Source organism: Microtus ochrogaster, chromosome 17 (genome assembly GCF_000317375.1).
Source record: "Microtus ochrogaster isolate Prairie Vole_2 chromosome 17, MicOch1.0, whole genome shotgun sequence".
In the NCBI taxonomy this organism is placed as follows: domain Eukaryota; kingdom Metazoa; phylum Chordata; class Mammalia; order Rodentia; family Cricetidae; genus Microtus; species Microtus ochrogaster.
Genome location: NC_022019.1, coordinates 16140211 through 16145875, shown reverse-complemented (window position 1 = coordinate 16145875; position 5665 = coordinate 16140211).

Genomic DNA, 5665 nt, shown 5'->3' with positions numbered 1-5665 from the left:
TGTGTGTGCATAGATGGTGTGTGTGTACATAGATGGTGTGTGTGTGCATAGATGGTCTGTGTGTGCATAGATGGTCTGTGTGTGCAGTGCTGGGGTTGCTAAGTAGTGTGTTACAATGTAAACAGCCTCCGTTTTCTTTGCAATCTCAAGGCAACAGATACCTCTTCTGTCACTAGATATTAACCATCAAAGTATATATGACTTGTCACATGACGATGGGGTGCTTGATGTGGCTCCTTGCCTAGAAACAGAGATGTCAGACTGTCAGGGAATGCCAGCATTGCTCCCATCTACCTCTTCCTCTCTTTCATTGCCTTTTCTCTTCTTCCAGAGTAGCTTGCTGTTCAGTGAAGCAAGTTTCCCTCGCTGGCAAACACTTCTTTTCTTACCCTGACAACTTAGGGATGATTTCCTGTCACTTCAGAATGGGAATTAAAAACCCTCTTGTTTTGGTCAGTAGAAGATCAGTTGATGACATTAAGGAGCAGAGGTAGAATTTCTAAAAATGGAGTAGCTCTGAGACTTTTTCAGCCTTCGCATTATTCCTTAGTTACTTTTCTCCATGTGGCTTTCAAACACAAAGTCTGAGGCAGCTGGTGTATGTAAGAAAAATATCCTAAGTCATGTGAAATGCAGCTGGGCTTCCTGCTTATAGCCATTGTGCAAGAGTTCTCTCCAGTCTTCAATTGAGGAAGCCCAAATCCCTTCCCTCTGCCTTATGTAACCTTGCAGCTGATCTCCCAAGTATTGCCTATATCATATCTATAAATGTCTATAAAGTCCACACTCTAGAGAATTAAGTCTATGCTGGTCAATCTGAGTGACCACTCAGTTATACTAGTTTAAGAAAATCCTGCCCCACACTGTGGTTCATAGTTTCCTTCATATTAGTGATCATCGGTTCTTCTGCTCAATGTTTGTTTTGAAGATAATTTCCTAACCAGTAAACACTTGAGGCCGCATTCTAGAACCCCAGGATTTAACCTAGATGTTATGGTAACGGCAGAACCCAGGTTTCTTGCTTTCAGTTTTCCCTACCTAGGCAGAAAACAATTCCAGAGGAAAAGTGGACATCAAGCCCAGTGTTGGGTATGAGGCTCCAGTTTGCTAGATTGTTTGTGGATTTAGCCATGGGGTTTGACCATCTGACAGCCACCTCATCTTTCCTGTAGTCTGTTAGGCTGGTGTAAAGGGCAGCCAGGATGGGCCAGTGAGACACCAGCAAGGGAGCTGTGGGTCACACACAGGAATCCCTTTCAGTCCCTGCCATGGTCACAAGCTCATAGGACAGCCGTAAGAAAGAACAGACATGTGTAGAGAAGAAAGCTGGTCAGCCAAAGGACAGGGACAATGCTCTCATCTTGGATGCCAGCAGTGAGCTGTGTTAACAATAGGGCTCTGTGCCATTGAGTCTGAGAAAGGGAACTACATGACATTGGGACTGGGAGCTGTCCTGCCTCTATCTAGCCAGCCAAAGTGAATGGGGTCAGTGTTAGCTGCTTTCATCTATGCAGTCACAAAGGTAAAGATGATACTGCGGGCATATTCCCTCCTGGGAGGCCTTGACCTCGCGCCTCAGCAACCGTGGCAAGACGTGCTAAATAACACCTTTGTTTGAGCCAGGGTTATGCATCGTCAACGCTTTTATGCCAAGTCTAGGTGGTTTCAGATCAAGCAGCGAGGACGTGGACATGGACCATCCCTCTGTGCAGCTCTGAAGTAGAGCCAAGCACGCTGCCTGCCTGTAAGTCCCTGCCACATTCCCCTCGAGCCTTTTCACCGTTTTCCAGGTCCCCTCTCCGTGTCCTTTTGGTTTGAGGGGGCCATATCAAAGTGAAGTGCACATGATTAGAAGCAGGCAACCAGAGATTGTGATTTGTGGTGATAAAATGTGATTTGGATTGGGCACAGGATGAAGCAAGAGGATCACTGCAAATCTGAGGCTAGCCTGGTTTCACAGTGAATTCCAGGCTAGCCAGGGCTATATAATGAAAACCGGCATTGAGAACAAGAGAAAAAGAAAATGTGTTTTTGTCTGTCCCCGAACTTTTGTAAAGATGCCATCAGGAGCTCCTCGTATTCCTTTCTCACAGCATTCTAATTTGTAGCTCTTCTTCCTAATAGGAGTTTCATCGACCTTCTCCTTGGTCGGTTCCTGGTCTTGCTGCCTAGGTGATGAGGTGGTCACACATGCTGATCTAGCTGGTGGCTCTCTGAATGATGGGCTATTTGCTTGTGCTTAGAGGTTACCCGCATTCTCTTGCTTTCTGTTATGTTAAAGATAGTTGTGGAAATGTTACTTATCAACAGGAGACATTAATAAGTCTTTGTGAATAATAAAAGTTTTGTAAGAACTTTCTTACTGTATATTGGAAGTCATCTTTAAGATTAAAAGAAGAAAATGCCCTTAAAATTGAAGAAAAACTTCATTGACTCCCTGTGTCTTTATTTCCTTGATTTCTTGGTAGAGGGATTTACTAAGTTTGGCTCTGACCCAGGTAATAACTCCAGAGGCAAGGGAAAGCCTGGTTTCTGATGTCTGGTCTAGTCTCTAACAACACCAATAAAGTCCTTTCCCAAGAAATGACCTCCTCTCCCCCAGCCACAGTTATCGCTCTGATGGCCTCTTCCGAATTTCTGCTTTTCCCCACATAAATCCCCTTCCCTTGCCTCTTGCCCCATCCTGGAATTATGCCCACAACTAACTTCTGCTCTAGTCCCTGATTCTTCTGTGACCTCTCCAGCAGAGGCCCCTCCTTGAAGTTTGAAAAAGAAAAATGATAACCCAGAAAACAGTCTTTACAAAGCACAAAAATATGTTTTGCAATAGTCATTTAATAAGTGTGCATATGATCTTAACCATAGACATGGGTGGATTCCAGCCTGGGAAAAGTCAGAGGCCAGAAAGAAGTTGATGGAGAGTTATAATACCAAGCTTAGAAGGACCAGACCAGCCTTGGAGTCCTCTGAAGAGAACATAGATCCCAAGGGGCTGTGAATGCACAAGAGCGGATAAGCATCGCTGCATAGCTTGGGGCTGGAGATAGGGAAAGCCTGGGGCCCGGGAGAGGGACTTGGACCAATTATGACAACAGAGGTGGAAAGGCTAAATCTAGGTCTATTGGACCCAAATTGCAACATTGACATCAAATACAGCCACAGTGTGCAATTTTCAGACCAGAAAAATGAGTCTAGATTTTTAACTGCACAAGAGCCAAGTGAATATTTTATGTTGTTACCCCAGTGACTTCCTGAGCTAACAGTGGCCTTATCCCTTTGCTAAAGCTCCAGTGAGATGAGGTAATGTTTGCCCTTATTTGCAGAGTCGTGGGAAGCTGCTTAAGAGCCTAGGAAAGAAGGATGACACACTGAGTCACACTGACCCCTGCTAGATCAGAATCTAATCCCCACTTTGTGGTCTGCTATGGGTAGTAAGATGATTTTCTCCTCCTCCTCCTCCTCTCCTCCTCCTCCTCCTCCTCTTCTTCCTCCTCTTCTTCTTTCCTTCCTTTCTTCCTTCTTCCTTCTCTTTTTAAAGATCACAACTCTTAAGAATGTCTTAAAAATCTGCTTATCAACAGTGGGTTGGTCACTTAGGGGTAAATTAAGTCTTAACGTTGATACAGTGGAGACAGTTCATCATAGAACTCTAGGAGGCAGGAAGACAGGTTAGCCTTTGTTTGGAGACCAGCACTCTACCTCGTGGTACTCTCTGGCCAGCCAACCATCCCTCTGTCTCCCTTATCTCAGTTTACCTGAGCTGGAAAGGAAGGCTGAGGCAGACCTAATTTTCCAGCCCCTGGGTCTGTGCCCTTGTCTTTGGTCAAGATGACTTGGCTTGCGTTCCCCCTGACGTCATCATTTATATCCTCCTCTGTAGAGTCTGCTTTCTCAAGAGCTGGCAACTTGTTCTTTTCATCCTTTGTAAGAACTGAAGAAAGTCTGTCTAGCTTGGCCCTTCTCGGAGGCATCCTGCTTGCCCATAACATTTGTTTGTTCGCCCATGAAAAGAAACACATGGTGGATGTTATGTCAGTCAGTGTCCAGGCCTCCTACAGGACAGACTGGATAAACTGGGCAAGGGCTGCTTCTTTCCATAGCCTTTGGGGTTTAGATGTTGAGAACCATGCGGTGCCTATTATATGTGTGCTATGAAAATATTTGTGCAAGGCAGGCCTGAAATCCTGAGCCTCTGATTCCCTTGGCTTTTACATACCTGTCCTGACTGCAAGGCCTGACACTCACCATCCTTGACCTGCACTGTGGGTTTTTGTTGTTGTTCATTTGTTTTTTTTTTCTTTCCCACTCAGAATTCCTTCACTTTGCCATGACTGAATAAAAAAAAAACAAAAACAAAAAACAAAAAACCCCCACAAACTTCCAAATAGGCCAGTGTGTAAGAGGGCCCTTGGAGTCCCAAAGTGGGTCACTTCACTTTCCTGCCTTGTTCGCCCCTGTTCCCATGAGTGGTTGGCATATATGGGGCCATTGATAGAGTTCATTTGGCAGCACTGCAGGAGCTGGAGTCAGGAGATGGCCCCAGGGGTGAAACAGAGTCCCTGCCTGGGCTAGTATATCCATGGTGACTTGGCTCCTGTTCCTCGCGGTTGGGTTACCTGTGGTCCCCTCTAAAGCGGTCTGCATGTCCTTGGTTACTCCCATCTGGTCTCTAGAAAGAAGACACTCTTCTAGGAGCACAAATCCAGATGGCTGTGAAAGCCTACCTGAAGAATGAACTGCAGGTTGTCCCAGGGAAGGAGCTAGCAGATGCTTTTCTCTCTTACCTGGAAGACAGACAGAAACCTGCAGCAGAGATGTCAGGGTGACTCATCCAAATGGTACACTCTCCTCAGCACTAATTGGTCGCCACTTGACTAATGGCACCTTGAGTTGGTGGCAGAGGACCGAGTACTAGTGGGGGAGTTGCCTAGGCCAGAATTGGCTGCCTGGGGCTGGGTGGAGCTCCTGGTGACTGGAATCAGATAGCCAGGATAAACAGACCAGTTACATAACTGTGTTTACTTGGGCTCAGGTGGCTGTGGAGGCACCAGCAATCCTTGACCCAAAGGCCATGCCAGAGGTGTGCAGGCGACTGACTAATAGGGAGGGAGGTCCCTTTTAGAGCAGACGGCATGGAGGAGACAGGATGGCATACTAACCAGAGCTGCACTCTCTGGGACAATGCTGCCTGGCTCTGTCTGCCATGGGAAGCTGCCCAGCTGTGAGTCAGGCAGGCAGCAGCCCTGAGCTGAAGCTCGGGAGGAGGAGTCGGGGAAACCGGACACCTGGCTCTTAGTGCAATCTCAGAACCTTGCTACATTTTTCTCTTTAATCTTCTTAAAAGAGAAGGAATTCTCCCTAAATATGGACAGAAAAGGGGATTATTCAAGTTTCCTTGGATTTCTCTAACCCACGGTCTTAGCAATCTTGCATTCTGTGTTTTGTGAGGCCAACCAAATACTGGCGAACACAGCGGGCTCCAGCCTGAGAGGTGCTGAGCCAGTCGGGGCCTGAGCGGCCAGGCAGAGCTGAGGCAGCTAAGCAAAAAGCTCAGCTCTCCAGTGGCCCCCCTCCTCCCCACAGGCGTCCTCTGAGACTTGTTTACTGGATCCCCCATTCCCATAGAGATGGGACTGGTAACCCGTCCTCAGCTCCTTGTCCATAG